This window comes from Aethalodelphis obliquidens, unplaced genomic scaffold (genome assembly GCF_003676395.1).
Source record: "Aethalodelphis obliquidens isolate GAN/ISIS:26980383/991018 unplaced genomic scaffold, ASM367639v1 scaffold25, whole genome shotgun sequence".
NCBI classification, from domain to species: Eukaryota; Metazoa; Chordata; class Mammalia; order Artiodactyla; family Delphinidae; genus Aethalodelphis; species Aethalodelphis obliquidens.
Genome location: NW_020837969.1, coordinates 18,172,558 through 18,192,799, shown reverse-complemented (window position 1 = coordinate 18,192,799; position 20,242 = coordinate 18,172,558).

Below are 20,242 nucleotides of genomic sequence, written 5' to 3'. Positions count from 1 at the left end.
TTAATTTCAAAGACACCTTATTGGGTAGATGAAAGTTAGATAACAACATATTCAAATCATTGAGTCAAAAGAGTTATTCTAATATGTCTAATATTTTTTGAAGGCCTACATTCTTCCCCTACTTTTACCCTTTTATTTGCCCTCAAAATGTGTAGAACTTGTATTTGTTCAAGTTCATGTAATATCTCAGGGAAATTACTTTCAGAATGTGGTCAGAACACAAAACCCCTTCCCTAGTTGCCAAACTTATGGTGGTATCTGAAATGAGGAACAAGATCTCTTAACCAAAAGTCATATGAAAGGAAATATAATTGTTGAAACAGGAGAGTATAGTCATTAACAAGAGCATCTAATGGCCCCAAACTTTCAAGATTCAGTTTCTTCATCAATGAAATGGAGATAATATAATGACACCTCATAGGATTGGTATGTGGATTCAGTAAAATAATCTTTATAAAGCAATTTGCACGTATCTGGTACAAAGTGAATTCTCCTTAAATGTTATGCATTATCTTTATTGAATAATAGATGAGTTGACTAGATTTGCTACCATTGTAGAATTGGCCTTCCTCAGGACTCATCACATACCCTGACCCATTAAAGCTGCCAGGACTCTCCGGCCACTTGGCTTCTCTTCACTCTTCTTGCTCTTTCTGGTACCATCTTCCTAGCTAATTCAATGTGTTTTTAAAAATTTGCCTGCCTTGGGGAAATCACTTTCTAAGAATTAGTTACAACTTCTTTAGTCTACTTTCTACCCTAGACACACAGGATGTGAAGACCTTCTCAATACGGTGGAGGGAATGTTAATTATTTTTGCTGGCTCTCACTATGTTTGTCTCTCTTTTCCCTGTATTTTTTTTCTCTCTTCCTTGGCTACAGGCTTGTTTCTCCTCCTCATATGCATCTTCTCTATAGCCACATCCCTAGATTCATCCAAGACTCAATTACAACTCTGTTATAATGTGCTTATTTGCTTCTTCCCTCCATCCCCATACCCACGAGATTTATGAATAAAATTTGGGGATACTGGGGCTCATGATTAGTACCTTGTGAAAGGGGAGGAGTAATTTTTCTGGAGATCTTTGTAGATATAACCTACACAATTATTTTTGTTTCTTTTCATTTTAAAGCTGAATTTTGTTTAATAAGTATCTTTACTTTCACTACTCAGTAATCCCATATAAGATTAGAATAGATTTAGACCTGTTCCTTAGGGATGTGCTTCTCAAAATATTTGTGATAAAGGATCAAGCCGTTTCCTCCTAATCTATTTTATACCAGTATTTTGTTAAGATTTAAAAAATGAATAACTAGAACAATGACATAAAAGCAGACACATCAAGTAAAAGCCACCAATTTTTAAAAGTATAACATAGGAAAAATAAAAGAATTCCAAAATCTATACATGTTGTAACTCTTTCTGTTTTCACAATTTTACTTATACAAAAGGTTGTGCTTGAAATAGTGATTTTCCATATTAAACAGCTATAAGCACACGTGGCACTCTGAATGAACAGTGTATCAATCAATAAAGTTGCAACTGTGGCAAATGAGTTTGTCTCTTTCTTGTTAGCTTATGAATTTGGTTATATAGGCATGCTACTTATAGGGTAGGATACAATGTACATCTAAGCTATTTTAATAGTGGTCATAAAATAAAAAGCAGTCTTGCTGGGAGAGTAGACAGGTATAGAAGAAGTGATTTTAGAGCAGTTTGGGCAAGCTCAGCATATTCATCCTTAATGTTTACCCAAAATGAAAGGATTGATGCTATACTACAAAATTCATTTTCAATTCTTCATCAGTAGCTAGTTGTAGCTTATAAAGTTATAGTTAAATTTCAATTATCTTTTCTTGAAACAAATGGGTTCTGGATTTTATATACTTATTGAAATGGAGCAGGAACCTTGGGGCCTTCCCAGGACAGACACCATCCTCCCATATCCTCTGCCTGCCTTTTGTCTCTAGAAAAACTTTAGCCACAGAATAAGTTTAATCCGAGAAGTGAAAAAAATATAGAAACAAAGGAAAGCAGTCAAACAGGACAAAATAATAATACTTTGGTTAAAGCCAAGGACCTTTAGTCCCTCCTCAAGGGCTACAGATAATATTCTGAGCCATATCCTTTGCGCTGTTTTATAGATGCTGAAACCCTCACCAGGTGGAAGAAGTTAACTACATGATGACCAGACCTTAGCCATGACATAAGCTGCCACAATTCCAAGAACTGGCCTCAAGAAAATGGGAACAAACCAACCCTGGAACTGAAGATTAACTGTACTTAAAATAATCAAGATGATGCTGACCAGACCACTGCATCACCAATTTCAAGAAGACTGTCAGAGCCGACTGTGCTGTTTCTGAAGGCAGCCCCCTCCTTCCACCTATACACCATTGAAACTCCCCTTTTAAAAACTCTGGCCCACTGGCTGGCCGTGGGGAGTTGGCCTTTGGACATGAGTCTGCCTTCTCTCCAGGTTGTCAGTCTCCTGAATAAAGCAAACTTTTCTTTCTACCAACTCTTGCCTCTCAAGTATTGGCTTTTGAGCAGCAAGCAGCCAGATCTAAGTTCAGTAACATTACAGGTTACAGTTGACAAACTCACCTTAAAACACTACATCCCACGACACACAGCATGCAGCTCTCTCCATTGTCAATTGGCTTTGTGAGGTCTGCAACATACAAGCTGCCCTATACCCTATGCAACAAATGGAGTAAACCAAATACTTATTCTCAGTGCCTGCACTTATCACGTGACAGTAACAAACTTTACATAGTACAGCATTGTCTGTAGGCCAGTGTCTTAGTCTGGGCTGCTATGACAAAACACCACAGACTGCGTGGTTTACACGACAAATATTTATTCCTAACGTCCTTTAATCCTAATTACCTACAAAGACGCGACCTCCAAATCCCATCACATTGGGAATTAGGGCTTCAGGATGTAATCCGGAGGGATACAAACATTCAATCCATAGCACACAGTTTGTACAACACTAATGAAAGCTCCTCTCCCTTCTCTTCAGTAAATTTAGGTAAGACCAAATCTTATAGCCTTGCCTTCATTTGCTAAGTATAAGAAAGGAATCAGGACCTCAGTCTGCTTCAAATTTTAGAGTTATTAAACAGGACAAATTTAACTCTAAAGTGCCAATAATCTCTCCCCCAAAGAAAGAGTATTTAAGAAATAGAGGAGAGATTTGTCACTGAATTATGTGGAATTTCAGAATTATATCATAAAAGACTATATATGTTAAACCATAGCAATAACTCATTCTAAATAATAGACAATGTGTAAAATAATACAAGAAATTTGATAAAACTGGTCAAGTTTTATTCCTCAAATACTGAAAGAAGCAATTTTTAAAAAGCAGCTTTTACTTTTCCAGGTAAAAGGAAAATATAAAGAAATTATCAACATGTATGTTTACAGAAGCAATTGTAAGTAAAAATATAAAGCAGAGGGGTATGAGATCCAGAGAAACTTTATCAGACAAAAAAGGAAGGCAATTATACCTGGAAGAAATTTATTTTTAAGGCACAAAATAGGAAAGTAAAAGACAACCATTAGGAATTATAACATGTTATTTTTCAAAAGGCCAAGCTTTTATTAGCATATCACTTCTATAAAGTTCAATTTAAGATACTTAGAAAAAAATGTGCTGTTGCCCTACACAAATGACATTCTGTAATGGTCACAATGCTTCCATTTTCAACATCCATCTACACCAAATGAAATCTCATTTCCCTTTACTGTGAATGGTTTAGGGAAGGTCAAATAACTCAGACCTAGATAGCAGGAAGTGAGAAAATTTTGCTACAAAAGAGCTCTTCAGAAACATTTCTTGCCTCTATAGAAGAGACACAACGATAGTTGATTTCTATTGTTTTCAGGACAAACGATGTTTGAAACTGCTAAAGCTGAATTAATTTCCACCAACCTGGCCTTGAAGCTAAGCAATGGAAGTGGGCGAAACTAAGAGAATCATAACAACCAAGAGAGCCAGAGTCTTGACATATGAACCTGGAGTCTGCCTTATCTGTAGATTTATTGTAGAAGGAGATAATTCAAATGCCTATTGGAATCAAGCATTCCTATTGCTTGAAGCTGAAAGCATCCAACTTTATACCTTTGCTTCTGCTGATGAGGTGCCATTCACCATTCAAATTTATGTACCACTCATCACATGAAGTACTGCTATTTATAGGTACTAATCCTTGTCTGTCAATAGGTATGTGACTGAAAAAAGATCAATTAAACGAATTGGGTCCATTACAGTGTGTTTGAAGCTCTAGGGTCTCTGGGATTGTTTTGTTTGTTTTTAAATGTTTTCTGCTTCCAATGTTGCAAACAGAAGATTAGCTCATCAGTTTCTGTAGAAGATGGACTATCAGAAGAAAATGGTAAGCCAATGATAGCTGTCTGCTTTGTCCTCACAATTCAATTGTCTTATTTGGTCAGAATCAAGAGCACAGGTTGGACTAGGTAAAAATGAGGCACAGAGTTAGATCTTGCTTTTAGACATTAAGCATTGCAGTTTTGAACAGTCCTCATCTTTGTTTAAGTTATACTTAAATCATAAAAAATAAAGGGGAGACCAAGGGGAGACACATAGATTGTGGAATTGCCTGTGAACCTTCTCTGAATAAACTAGAGAAGCTACTAAATTTCTCAACTAAAATGGATACCAAAGCCCATTGAGACTAAATCTGAATGTCAGCAGCAACAATGAAACAGACCAAGATTTCCTGGAATTCTTTGAAACACAAGTGACTTTGTTTCTGGGGCAGATAGTTGTTTTGTTCAATCCAGTTTTAACTGGATTCACTTAGTATTCAAGCCTGTAATTATACAGCAGATATCAAGGTCACACCTTTCAGTTAATACTCTTGAATGTCAATCATGCTTTTAGCAAGATTTTAATCTCCACACAGACATTAGGGTTTCATGGGCAAAAATTAATTTTAATCAACTTTTGTTCAAACTTTACAGTCTATTTTCTCCCTTGATTTATCTAACAGCGAGGGTTAACTTTTGAAACCTTGTACAAATTGAATTCTCTATGAGAATATAAGTCTGTTGGGCAGAGATAGCAACTACTTTTCTGTTCCAAACAGAATATGATTCTTAGTGCTCAATAAATGTTAAATTATGAATAATAATAAATGCATATAAAGCTTGAGAGAAAAATGTTGCTGAATGCACAGTTATTTATTGATTCAATTTCTACAGTAACCTCTTGTTGAATGCTTTATAAATCTGACCTAAGATTATATCAGTAAGATAAGTAAAATAATAGAAAACTTAAAGGATTATACAAAGGAAAGGAAATCTAGCCCATGAGAGTCTAAAATAGAAAATTTCTTTTGGTAAAATTATATGTGTATTCTAAAACTACACAGTGAATTTGTTCGAATTTTGAAAAGGATCCCTAGTGAGTTTAAACTCATTTATATTATAGAAAAGTGATATATGATGGCTGGCTCAATTCTGCAGAAGTCTTTCAGGCAAAACAAAGGAAATGATGAAGACTAAGACCCTGAAGAGGATATATTAAAGTAATCAGGAGAAAGTTCCCAGGAGCCTTTTTTATTATCCCTGGAGATGAAAGAGTCAACTCAGAACCAGAGTGGATGGAGCCCCCACATCTTGTGAGGGACATCAAAACATAGAGGTTAGATAGTGCCAGCTAACTTCTTGATGAAATTCTCATGAGAATACAGAAAACATGAAAAGCTGTGTCTTTGGTTGTGGTAAGAATCCTGACACAGAATATTAGGAAGGTGAAGGATTAGGAAGGGGTGACCTTTTCACCCCTTCCTTCCTTCAGAGCCAGGTCCTGCACTGACCACAGTGGACCCATGGCCATCTCTTTCATCCAAAAACCCTGGGGATGCTGACATTCCATAGCCTTCATAGTGAACTGTTTCTGATAAGAGAAGAACAACAAATTGCTAAAAGTAACAAGGACAGACTACTGCTTAGGCATTAGCAATCTGGCAGTAAGAGCTGGAGACACCTCCTCAGGTCAGTACGCAGACAAAAACATCTGACAGACCCTCAAACTCGGTCTAGGGGTTGAACATGACAACCAAACCTCCAGTTAATAGAAAGAAGGGTTCCAATAGAAACCAAGAGGAGAACAAGGAAAAATGTGGAGAGCTTGCCCAATCTCTTGAAAGACAAATGTGAGGTCCAAACCAGTTTCCAAATGAAGCACAAGAGAACATTCCAATAAATACACAAATTTTAAAAATGGCTGGACTTCCCTGGTGGTTCAGTGGTAAAGAATCTGCGTTCCAATGTAAGGGACTGGGGTTCGATCCCTGGTCGGGGAACTAAGATCCCACATGCCATGGGGCAACTAGGCCCACGTGCCACAACTGGAGAGAAGAACTAGAGAGAAGCCCGCGTGCCGCAGCGAAAGATCCCGCATGCCGCAACTAAGACCCAACGCAGCCAAAAATAAAATGTAAATAAATAAATAAAATATTTTTTTTAAATGGCAAGCCTATAAAAAGACTGAGCAACATAAAAAAAAAGAAACCTTGTATTCAAAGCTTAGAGAGAAGGCTCTACAAAAGGAGCAAACACTAATTTATAGGTAATCTGTTCCATTTTCTCAATGCATTTCACAAAAAAAGGATGTTTCTGGTATGAAAGATGAGATGTTTGGGCAATAGACCCTAGAAAAAACGTTGGCCGGGAAGAAAGCAGATATGGCAAGAGAGTTAGATTGAATAAAGAAAGATGAAATGCAGTAATGGAGTTTGTTATTATTAAAATTTTTAAAGTGAAAATTAGGGCTACTATTGGAGAAATCAAATCAGCGACATTGGAGGCCATTCCCAAAGTCGGAGTAAAAAAAAAAAAAAGAGTGAGAACATGAATAGGATGGAGGCTGGAGATCCAAACTGTGACAACTGGAAAAGTAAGACAACTAAAGAAAATAGGCGAATGTCCCAAAGAAGTGATCTCTTCTGAGCTGAACAAATCCATGAGCCTACTCGTTAATTATTAATAACTTTAAAAGTATAAATAAAATGAACTAATATCTAGTTATATCCAGGTGAAACGTTCTTATCTTTGTCCCCAGTGTTCCAACATTTCATGATGATGTGTCTTACGGTAGGTATTCATTTAATTAATTGTGATAGGCATTTGGTAGATCTTTTCAATCAAAAAACTCAAAACATGCCAGACTGTAAAAATGTCTTAATTTAATTTTTTGGTGGGGGTGAGGCTCTGTACCATTTGGACTCATTACATTCAACCTGAAGAACTAATCCTGTCATACTTTTAAACTTTTCTATGTATCGTATTTTAAACTTATAATTTACTTAATAGGTCATTTCTGTAACTTTAACTTGCAAGCCATCTGTTATGTACTGAATTTTGTGCCCCCATTCCCACAAATTTCTAACCCCAGTACCTCAGAATGTGATTATATTTGGAAATGTGGTATTTAAAGAATTCTCCTTTAAGTTGAAATGAGAATATTAGAGTGGACCCTTATCAGAAGAAGAAATTTGAACACAGACAGGTAAAGATGTTCTGAGAGAAGGCCATGTGAAGACTCAGGGAGAAGGTGGTCATCTCCAAGCCAAGGAGAGAGGCCTCAGAAGACATTAACTTTGTGCCCACCTTAATCTTGGACTTCCAGCCTCTAGAACTACGAGAAAATTAATTTCTATTGTTTAAGCCACCCGATGTGTGGGACTTTGTTATGGCAGCCCTAGCAGACTAATTAATATACCATCTATTAAGCTCTTCAATTTCTGGCAACTCTTTTTTGGATCTCTGAATTTCTCTGTTAATAGTGTCCTTTTGTTTTTAAGGGATATAATATTTCCTCGTCTTTTTGCAGGTATTATTTTTAAATGTTAAAGCATTTACAACTTTTAGATTTGCAAATATTATTTAAAATTTATTTTCCTTCCAATGCTGCTTCTTATTTCTGATTGGGTGGTTTATTAAATGACTCCTCATATCAGTTATTTGGGTCGTAAGTATTTTATATTCTTAGGTTACTCAGAGTCATCCGAGAACATTTATGCCCACTGGTGCTGAATAATAAGTGTGAGCCCGGGGGTGGGAAGAGGTTATTAACACTCAGTACCTAGATTTACATAATCGCCAGATTTTAGTATGGTACTCCCCCTCTGCTCTGCTAGATTTCCCTTAGTCAGGGTCCCTCTGAAATACCCTCATCAGAAAGTAAGCCTTCACCCTTCGTCCTTGGAACGGGAGGTCAATCAACCAGTTGTGCATGGTGGGAGATCGAACACAGGAACCTACTGTATATTAAATAGATTCTCAACCCAGCTTCCTGTTTTCAGCCCCACCTTAGGCCCAGTTTCAAAGGCTCCTGGCAGTCTTTAAGTATTATAATAATTAACATTTTTGTATCTTCATCAAAAATACGATGCATGCTCAGAGTAAAATTTAATCAAATCCAGTCCAATGTTCTCACTACACAAACACACACACACACACACACACAACTGCAACTAGATGAGATGAAGGATATGTTAATTTGCTTGACCATGGCAATCATTTCACAATGTACATGCACATCAAAATATCACACTGTACACTTTAAATATATACAATTTTTAATAAATAAATTTATAAATAAATAAATAGGTTCTTATCGTCAAAAAACAGTTGTAAAAAGATTTAGGGATGTTAGAAGATTCTTGCCAATTTGTGTCTTTTTATTTGAATGCCTAAATGATACAAGGCTTTAACAGTATTTCCTGTATGAACCAGGGTTCTTAGTTTTAGACAAGAGAAATCGTTTCAACTTAAGCAATAGGGAATGTAGATTAGTCAATGAATTGTTTGAAAAGTGCAGAAACAGACTCTAGGCAAAACTGGAGCACCAAAGGAACTGCAATGCTGATTCCATCAGAGTTAAGAAGCAGCAGAATCCAGAAGCTGCCACCATAGCTGCTGGGGCCAGAGCTACCCCCTCCTCTCAGGGCAAGGCCAGTCACATGGGCACCTGTAACTGGCCTCTCTCTCCATATAATGCAGTTTTGAATTAAAGTTTTGATCAAGTGGAACCTAAGTCACATCTGGAATCTAGCTGGGGGTCTTGGAATTAATACTGACTGAAACAATCTACAATACCAGCCCTTTGCCTACTCCACACATATGCACACGTTTCTTCTCACATTTAAACTCCTGAGTAACAGCAAGAGCAACGTGCTCCCATGTAACACAACGTGTCCTCAAATGAAAGCATACTCATAATCTCCATGAAAGGGAAAACCCAAAGTCTCTTTAATTACTACATCTATTCTGGATGGTGTTAATTCTCTCTTACATTCACAATGCTGTCTTCATGTCTTATAAATTGTGGGGGAAAAAAGTTATTAACGGTGACCACCACCAAAAATTCAATATAAAACAGTAGAGAAATGAAAAAAAGGACTAAAAATGATTAAAAAGATATATAATCTAAAAATGTACATGACAGAGCAAGAAGGGTATGTGAAGCTATTATTGTTACCATTTCTGCAACGTTCATGAAGGTTTCATCAGTGTTTATGTTACTCTCCCTGATCCTATCAATGTTCCCTTTTCCCTCAGCCTGCACCTTAGTGGGTCCAGATTCTCAGCCGATGAGGTATCCAAATCTACATTTCTGGTGTTTGATCTCTTAGAGAATATGCCTACCAAGATTTCCTTATTTTCTCTTAACTTCTATCCCTCAACAGACGATGCCCTGGATTAAAGATCTGATTTCATGTCCGCGTTGTGTAGAAGGCACTATATTTCAACTTGATCATCAGAATCAAGCACCCCTGCCCACATGCTACCATTTGCAATTATGCCAATTATACTCTGAAGCACTTGGGATATTAACCCAGAATTAATTTATGAGCTCCTAAGCTAACTACGAGACAGAGGTAAGACAAAACTCCAGTTATCAACTGACCCACAAGTCACAACTCCACCTAGCAGACAAGAAAGGCATTGTGTGCCCTGGGGACAGGCATCAACTCAGAGCCAGTGGTCAGTAGCCCTCCAAGGTGAGCACACTGATTCTGATAAAAGGTGACTGGTGTCTTTAGGGAAAGACAGGAGGAAAATCTACAATGCGCTAATGATAGTATCACAGGAACCTTTTTCCCAAAGGTAGCCATATTCCCACACACTCCTAGGGGTTGGGGACTATGAAGTGATTCAGATGTGGGAACTGAGTGAGAGAGCTTATTATTCCCCAGGGTAATACCTCAGTCACTGTTTTTCATCATATATAGAGTTTATTCACTTAAAAAGAATAAAAAGGGTCTCAGTGAGCTTTCCTTATTTTGGGTTCTAGAGAAACTATGATCAATCAGCCTCAACCAAAGATTCATAAAATCTAACCATTTCTTAAATCACTGCTGCCTTGTGCCCTGTTATAACCACTCCCATCTTGCCCGTGCGCTGCTGCTTCCTCACTGAAATCAGGGCGCTTATTCCAGGGGATCACTTCCTCCTTACATCACTGGCTGACAAAGGACAACCACTGAAGGGCACTTAAGGATGCTGACGCTCCTGATACCAACAGATTTCTCAGCACCTTGTGGAAGGCCACAACCTCTAGGGATGAGTTTGACAGCAGGTACGATGATAAATGACTAAGTCACGCACAATAAATCCACTTCAATATTCCAATCACCCTAAACCTTTAGGTTTCTTCTTTTACAATACCAAGGAACTTCCAGCTCCTCAAAATCATTCCTCACATTATACCACTAAAGCCAAGCTTTAGTTAGCCAACTAAATAAACCGTCTGCAGTATCTTCCACCTTCTTAAGCTAGCAATTTCAATCCCATGGAATCTAGAATCTCATGAAGGAGCAGTCAGGGTGCCACACTGAGGCCAGGACAACTACCCTAAAGTGGGTAGCAATTTATCCCCTCATTGTTTCAAAACATTAGTTAAGTAATTCAATATAGCTTGGCTCACATCCAGGGTTTGGACAGCCAATTGTGCCCCTTAACACAAACAATAATAAAAATATCTCTCACCCTAAGAAATGTGGTTAGAGGCATGAAGAAAAACTGATAGAGGTTGTGTTTGTTCATTTTTCCTAGCATTTCCAAATTCTGCCTTTGCAATGAGAATCTGGAGGAAAAAATAACCATAACAATAACTAAAATGGATCAAGTAAAAGATCTGTATGTTTCTGTTAGCATACAGCAGTAAGTCTGACAATTTCAGAATGTTTTTATTTATTAAAAATATTTATGGGGCTTCCCTGGGGGCGCAGTGGTTGAGAGTCCGCCTGCTGATGCAGGGGACACGGGTTCATGCCCCGGTCCGGGAAGATCCCACATGCCGTGGAGGGGCTGGGCCCGTGAGCCATGGCCGCTGAGCCTGCGCGTCCGGAGCCTGTGCTCCGCAACGGGAGAGGCCGCAACAGTGAGAGGCCCACGTACCGCAAAAAAAATATTTATGTAGAAAATTATAAACTTAACAGGGGAAATTATGGTATATAAATCATACCTCAAGAAAGTTAATTAGTTGCAATTACTAAAAAAAAATTGTATAAACCCTATGCTCTAGCAATTCCACTTTTGGGAATTCATCCTGTATAACAAATCTCAATCCAAAAAATTATAGAGCACTTATCAAGCGCTGGTCACCATTTTACATGCTTTATAAATAACTTATTTAACCTTTATTTCTTTACTGAGGACATAAAAAGCCCAATCATTTACTCCTTTCATAAATACTTACTGCAAGCCAACTACGCACCAAGCAGTACGGTAACTCACGATGATCTACAGCTCTTGAAGACACATTCAATCAAACAGTCAATATACAAAGTACATAAAATTACAAACACTGGAAGGAAAAACTGATTTAGTTGGAGACCAACAGAAGGAAGCCTAATTTAGATAAGGAACTAATCAGGAACGCTTTCTTTGAGGAAATGCCATTTAATTTGAGAACCAGAAAACAGGATAAATAAGGTTTCTCCAGGCCAAGAGTTAATAGTGGGGAGGGTGTTCAATTCCAAATATAACTGCTCGTGCTGCATATGTATATGTTGATATCAAATTAGAGGTTTACTGCATGAAGTGAGAAAAAAGAGTAAACAAAAATGGTGTTAGTTTGTTAAAAGTAGTGAAAAGAGATGAGATGTGAGGTATTGTTGCAGTGACCATGATAATGGAAACATCACTCTCAAAACAACTGTTTATTTGAAAACTGTGTGTGTGCTATGGAAAGTTAGAATAATCTCGAATAGACAACATAACACAGACCACAGAAAAATAGTGCACAAATCAGACAAAAAAAAGAGTGCATTTTTGTTCAGATCTCAGCAGCATAATCTTTTCTACATTAGTTAGTGTTCACTCAGTACATTGCATTATAAACAAAGGTGATGAACCCACTTCTCACTTGTCATCCATTGGCTATTTCCTAAGGGCTCAGATTTTTGTAGTTTGTCGTAGTGCACCTTGCAAAAATGAAACGATAACAATAGCTCTGGTTCTTTCAACAATTTTATACACAGAAATCCTTAAAAGATTCAGAGTAAGCTATAAAAGGAGTCTGTTAATGCTAGTTTTCTACTTCATGGATATCAAATCTAAAAGCAAAGTCTTGATCAAGTAATCTATACTCCATGTAAATAGGGTTCAAATATTCTTTTCTCTATTATATATTTTTCTCCAAAATATATAAGAAGTTTAGTGAGAAGTCTCAAGCTATTAATTTTGAAGTACACAATGTATTATCATAAATGTTTTCTTGGGTTTCCCTGCAGTTTGGACTGAATTATACATATAAATTTAAAGTTTAAATACCACAATGACTTGTTTAAATTTGATGTGATAAATACCAGTATCATTTCACATTTGATGTTCCACTTGCTTTAATTTCCCTGATATTATGTAACCACCTAATTTATTGAGATTTAAAAGTCATCTGCATAACCAGATATAGGATAATAACACATAAAGCTGTGGAATTTATTCATGATGATCCCGTCTAAATTATCATTTTTAGAGCTATGTTTGGTTACCATAAAATAGCCACTAAAAATCATAAGTGAGGTGAGTAAAGTGTTGTTCAAGGTTTTCAAAAGTCTCTGCTCTACTTTAAACAGCTTTTGCTCCTTTCAATATTTGATATGCAAATAGACCATTAGGGCATATTGCTGTGTCAGAAATTTATCACTACCTCCTAACAACCCCTGCAGTCTGCTCTTTATAAACTGAAAGCATTGATTGATTTTTTTCTTTTAAGAAATATAAGTGCCTTTCATGTACAGCAGACACAGTGCTGGCTACTGAACCTCTTGACTGCAACTTCAGACTCAGCCTAGACCTCTTTCTAGGCAAATTTTCAAACACAGCAATAAGGTTATGAGGTGTTCTTGCCCAAGACAGTGCAGCTAAGCACCAGACCAGAAGCTTTATGAGAGAATTCATCTGTGATCTCAGTGTGCTCCAATTCTACTTCTGAAATTAAAACTTAATTCTGAGATCCAGTCTATACCTTCTGCACAGTTTTAATAAATACATAATTTAGTTTTCCCTGAGAATTCACTTTCAAAACTTTCCTACAATTCAATTTTCTATAAGACTAAATTCTATTTTCCTCCTGCCAGTACCATTTTGATCGGCTCTACGACATTGCCTCTGTTCCTCCCCCATTGCAATATTCCGTTGACCTCTTAAAACTTTTAATTGCCTCATGTTTCATCTTCATTATGGCACTTCAGTATCAAAGGACCTCATTTTTATTTATATTAGGCTTCATGTACTATCGCTCATTCTACCTTTCAGCAATATTCTCTGCAGGTGATATTTTTATCTCTCTATTCTTTCTCTGATCATCTTTATCGAGAAAAACTGTTCCCTCAGTTCTAAAGAGAAATGTTTATCCTTTAAATCCTAGTTAATAATAGAGCTTATTCTCTGTGTATAATTTTCCCTGAGATATGTATAAAATCTAATGATATGTGATCATAACAATACTGAGATAAGAATTTACAGAATTGATTAATAGAAACAAAGAGATTAGTAATAAAGAACCTAAGCCCTCGTTAATTAAAGGTTGAATCCCTGCAAAAAGACGTGATGAAGTCCTGATCCCCAGCACATAAGAATGTGAGCTTACTTGGAAACAGGGCCATTGCAACTGTAATTAGTTAAGATGAGGTCATACTAGAGTATAAGCCTTTAATCCAATATGACTGGTGTCTTATAAGAAGATGACCATGTGAAGAAACACTGACATACATGGAGAACACCATGTGATAACAAAAGCAAAGATTGGAGTTATGTGCTTCCAAACCAATGAATGTCAAAGATTACCAGTAAACCACGAGAAGTTGGGAAGACACAAGGAAGGATTCCCCTATATGTTTTAGGGGGAGCGTGACTCTGCTAACAACTTGAATTCAGACATCCTAGTCTTTAGAACTTTGTGACAATAAATTTCTGTTTTTTAAGCCACTCAGTTTGTTGTATTTTGTTATGGCAGTCCTAGGAAATCAATACACTTCTGTTTCAACTAGAGAAATTTTTAAAAATCTAAAGAAAGTAGAAATAAATAATAAGGAAAAATTGCAGGTAATTAACTTTAAAATAAATATAAATGCAAATAAACAAAGATCATAATTAATTTTAAAAATGCCAAAACTTAGATGGCTTTTTGACAGCTAGACAGTATAAAGAAATACTATGTATAGCTTGAAAATTAATAAAATCAGAAGGTCTAGATGTAACATTTAATGTCCATTCCAGATTTTTTAAATTTCATTTTGTTGGGTTTCCAAAACTTGATATAGGGTACCTATGAGAAACACACAAAAATTTTTACTTCACGTTGAACAGTTAGAAGTGTTTTCCTCAAGTCAGCAATTCAGCTGATACAAAAGAAATGAGGAACAAATATTTTAAGGAAAAATCTCTGTTTTTATTTGCAGAGATTATGATATTCTACTTAAAAATCAAGACAAATAACTGCAAACTAAATAGCACTAAGTAGAGTTCAGCAAGATTACTCAATATATCACTACCAACAAAATTAATGCATTGCTAGAAACTATTCATAACCAATTAAAAATATAATGAAACAGAAAATATCCCATTCACAGAGCAACGCATTGTTTACAAAATACAAATTAATCAAATACTTATATGAGATATTTTGTGGCTACTAATCTATTAAACATATAAATGAAAAATACAATATTTAACCACAATTAATGTAGATACCTATCAAGATGATGAAGAGATGTTATTTTAAAAGATGGTATTTTTCCCTTCATAAATATATAAGTTTTGCACAATCTGAACAAATATTTTTATGGAATTTGCCAACTGATTTTATGTTATTGGAAAGAGAAAGAAAGAAGAGGTAAGGGGAAATTGTCTAACAAGTGACAAAGCAGAATATAAAACTAGAGTCACTAAAAATGTTTTAGTGAAGAATAAAAGAAAATAGAACTATAGAACTGAATGCTCAGAAACACTATAAATGTAAATATGTATCAATGATTATCACAAAGTACTTCAAGTTGTTGGTGAAAATATGGAGTATTCAATAAACTGTGATGGGGCAATTGAATATCTAATATAATTATGTATCTATTAGAAAAATATCCCATACTGAAACTAAAAATAAATTCCTGACAGATCAAAGATATAAATAAGGGAAAAAATAAAAATGTGTTCATTGTATTATTACATCAAGGAAGACTTCCATAAACAACACACACAAAAAAAGAAAAACTTATAAAGGTAAAGTTTTATATGTTTAAACATGTACAAATACAAATTTTTTCTATGTCAAAAGGGGGCTTAAGCAAATTTAAAAGACTAATCTATGACTAGGAAAATGTAATTTTAATATATATAGAAAAAATAAGTCTCTAGAATCTACAAAGATATACTGCATATTTATAAGGAAAAAACATACCCTATGAAAAATGGTCAAAGAATATGAATAGATGATTCAAGAAAAATAATTAAAAGCTATTAATAAATATATTAAAAGCTATGCAACTTCACTAATCATCAAGGAAATTTAAAATAGATAACCAACAAGGACCTACTGTACAGCACAGGGAACTCTGCTCAGTATTCTGTAATAACCTAAATGGGAAAAGAATTTGCAAAAGCATAGATACCTGTATATGTATAACTGAATAATCACTTTGCTGTACACCTGAAACTACACAACATTGTTAATCAACTATACTCCAACATAAAATAAAAAATTCTTAAATCAAAATAAATTAAATCATAAAAGAAAACCACAAATTTTATTTCATGTCCTTGGTAAAATAATTTTTCATGAAATGAAATTCTCAAACATATGGAAAATTGCTACACTTATTTGCTGTTGGTGAGGATCTAAATTTACAAAGTCTTCAGGAAGAGAATTTGACAATATCCATTACAATGTAAATATTTATTTCACAGGAACCAACAATTCATTTTTCTTCCTCAGACTTTGGGAAACAAATGTAAACTTAAAAGAGGAATGTACTAGGTAGGTCATTATAATATTACATGCCCTAATGAAAACTAGTGAAAAACCTATCATTAGGATCTGGTTAAATAAACCTCCACAGAAACAAATGCTCTTAAACAATTTTTAAAAAATAAGGTAGAACTGTAAGTACTGACAAGTTCTCCAAGACATTGTCAAGAGAAGAAAGCTATGAGCACAATAAAAAACAGATTTTATTTGAATTTGAATTTCATTTTATGTGAGGATGTTTTGCGGTATACACATTTTATATCTAAGTTCACTAATAAAGGATTTGTGGGGATAAATGCCAAATTACTTGCAAAAGCTCTCTTTGTTTTAGCGAGTAAATGTGACCAGAGGGGAAAGAGTTTAAAAGGAATTTCCACCTTTGACCCTGAATTCGGTTTTTTTGTTGTTGTTGTTTTTTTAATTACAGTATAACTGTAAAAGAAAGTGGTAACATGGACAAGTGTTTTAAAGTTATATGTCTAACATGATGTTTACTTAATACGTTAATTCATGTACTTAACCTCTTTATCAGTTTAAAGATATTTATTTTGAAATAAGAATTAATATAAAAATTATTAAGAAGAAATTGCCTTATCAGCATGTGAACCTCTCTCATTCTTGACAACGAAAATTATTCCCTCCATAAATGTGCACAAGACTGAGTTTGAGAACCTTCAATCCACTTCTTTATTTAATGCCAACCCTCAGCCCTGAACATGCATAAGTACATGTATAAAGTAATAAAAAATAACTCCTACATGAAAGGCATTAGAAATGACTGATTTAGGATGTACCTTTATCACAGCATTTTGCATCCCAGAGAACCGGTGGGTGGCTTTTCCATTTCTGAAATCTATCAGGCTTACCTGGATTTCAGTTCAATCAGTTGTATCTGCCTAGAATCCTTCACTTTCCCTGTTGCAGAAATTCACTGCTCCAATGAGCAACAGCAATGCACATGAAATTAAAGAAGTCATTACTTCAGGTTAGATAAATAGAGGAACTAATTAAACTAATGAAAAAGGATTCTTTTTAATCTGCTGGCATTTGATATGCCACACTCAATTTTAGAGTTTAATGAAAGTGAATTTGAAGAGCTGATCAAAGTCAATCTGTGACTGTTTAGCACATAAATAACTCAAAGGAGAATGTTCTATTTAAGAACATTTCTTAAAATTTGTTGGAAATTGCCAAGAAATAGTCTGCTAGGAGTAACTCAGGGCTTTTCCAGTTATAGGCAAAGGGGACTCCTACAGGCTACAGGAATAAGTACTTGTCTTTCGAAATCTCTTTTGTTCTATCAAATGGGTGAAAAAAGAGCTCTAGTCACCCACCCCACCCTGTCCTCCCTGTCTCTTATCTCCCAGCCTGGCCAGTTCTATTTACTTTAAGTCCACCACAACTAATTTTATGCTCTTCCTTCCTCTTTATGTCATTGTATGTATTGATATGTGTCCTCCCAAAACGATATGTTGAAAACCCCCAATGCCTCAGAATGTGACTTCACTTGGCAATAGCGTCTCTACATTGTATTCAATTTAAAATGAGGTCATTAGGGTAGGCCCTAATCCAACAGGATGGTTGTCCTTATGAAGAGGGGAAATTGGGACAGAGAGACACACAGAGGAAAGATCATGTAAAGACACAGGGAGAAGATGACCATGGGATCTGAATGATGTATCTAGAAGCAAAGGAATGCTAAGGATTACCAGCATACACCAAAAGCTAGAGGAGGTGAGGAAGGATTCTGCCCCAGGGCCATAAGAGCGAGCCTGGCCTTGATGACACTCTGATTCCAGATTTCTAGCCTCCAGAACTGTCTAGTCAATGAATTTCTGTTGTTTCAAGCCACCAATTTTTGGTGCTTTAAGGCAGCCCTGGGGAACTAATACAGCAATAATCATGAGGAGCCCCAGACTTCCAAATCTCACCTAATCTAACAACCTCTAAACCTCATAAGACTCCCCAAATCCATTATTCTGTTCCATTATCAACTCCCCTCTAAATGCTGGAATCTTCCACTGTGTACTCTGGTATTAATGGTCCATTATCAGCAAAATCTCCTATACCTTGAATCTCTTCCCCAAACATGTGTTGAATTTCTTGATCTAACAGAAATCTGGCTCCTTGAAGGACACTGCTTCCCCTGCAGCCCATGAAGTTCCTCTCCCACAGCCCTTGTACGTACCACTGAGTGTTTGGTTTTTTCCAAAGTTTCTTTCCTATTTTTTTTTTTTGATGTGGACCATTTTTAAAGTCTTTATTGAATTTGTTACAATATTGCTTCTGTTTTATGTTCTTTTTTTTTTTTTGGTCTCGAGGCATGTGGGATCTTAGACTTCGCCTTAACCACTGGACCACCAGGGAAGTTCCCTGTACCTGTGAGTGTTTAGGTGAGTGGTACCCCTGCCCCTCGCACTCAGAGATGCATAGATGAGTGGCCCCCTGACACTCCTCTTTACCAGTCCCAGATCATTCTCCCTCCTGCCTACATGAAACCTCCATTAGAACTCTAATGTCAATAGACTCTGTTACTCCCTACTTCCATTTTTTGGTGTTATCCACCCATTCTTGGGTCAGTCATTCATTTTTCTATGGCTTGGCTCCTAACTCCTTGATTTCTGTCTGAACTCTATTATTTTAACACACATCCAAACAATCCTTCAATAAACTTGTGTGCTTAGTTCTTTGAACTTCTCTATCCCAAAGATTTTTGTCTTTGTCTTAACCCAACAACTTATCTCCATAATCTTAACTCTAGATCTAGTTATTACCAATATCTGTGACTTCTCTGTTAATTGAAGGCACCTCTCTGCCTCATACCTTTTCAGTTTTCTTTCTCCCATATGCAACTCTTACATCCTCTAATTCTTCACTAGGATTACCCACCCATGCATCCTCCCATCTTGACATTTTATTTTGCCCAGATGTTGCCCCTCTGTCCTCTTTGGTCAGTACAAAATTCCATGGGGGCAAACTCTTAACCACTCCCTTGTATGTGATCTCAATTCTCTTGCCTCTCTCTTGCTGTCACATTCACTTGGAGAAAAACATAGCCTTGGTAAAATCTAATTCTTTGCCTCTCTGGGCTTGTATCTTTTCAACTAATGTGGTTGGAAAAAAAAAAAACAACAAAAAAATGATGTCTCTAGTTTTACTTTGAATTTATGACCATTAATTTCAACTAAGCCCACAAGGATTGCTTTGATGCAAGCATACTGGGAAGAGTCCAATCACTCTTTCTTCTAGATGACTGTTTCACTTTTCTATTAGTTCTTCAAACTTTGATCATCTCTTTCCCCATCTTTCTTCTAAGCTGTAAGCCTTGCTTTTTGCTTCACTGGAAAAAAGTTAAACCACCATAAGTAAAATTCCACAGAATGCTGACACCACATATGCCCACTTAGCAGCATCTGTATGTATATTCTCTGCCTTCCTATTTCTAGAAATTAACTATTTGTCTTCTGCTAAGCCAGCCCCTTCAAAGGGCACTAGATCCCATTTTTATTTCTTACTTAATGCTCCAGAATTTCTCCACTCACTCACCTATAGTAACAATTTTTCCTTCCCTACTGAATCAGTCCTACGTATTAATTTATTATGTCCATATGCAACCCTGATCTTCTCTCATGGCCCTCTTTCCACAGTCTCTTCCCTTTAGTTGATGATACTCTATTCCGCCTGTTGCTTAGTCCAGAAACCATAGACACATCTCCACCTCCTCTCTTTCT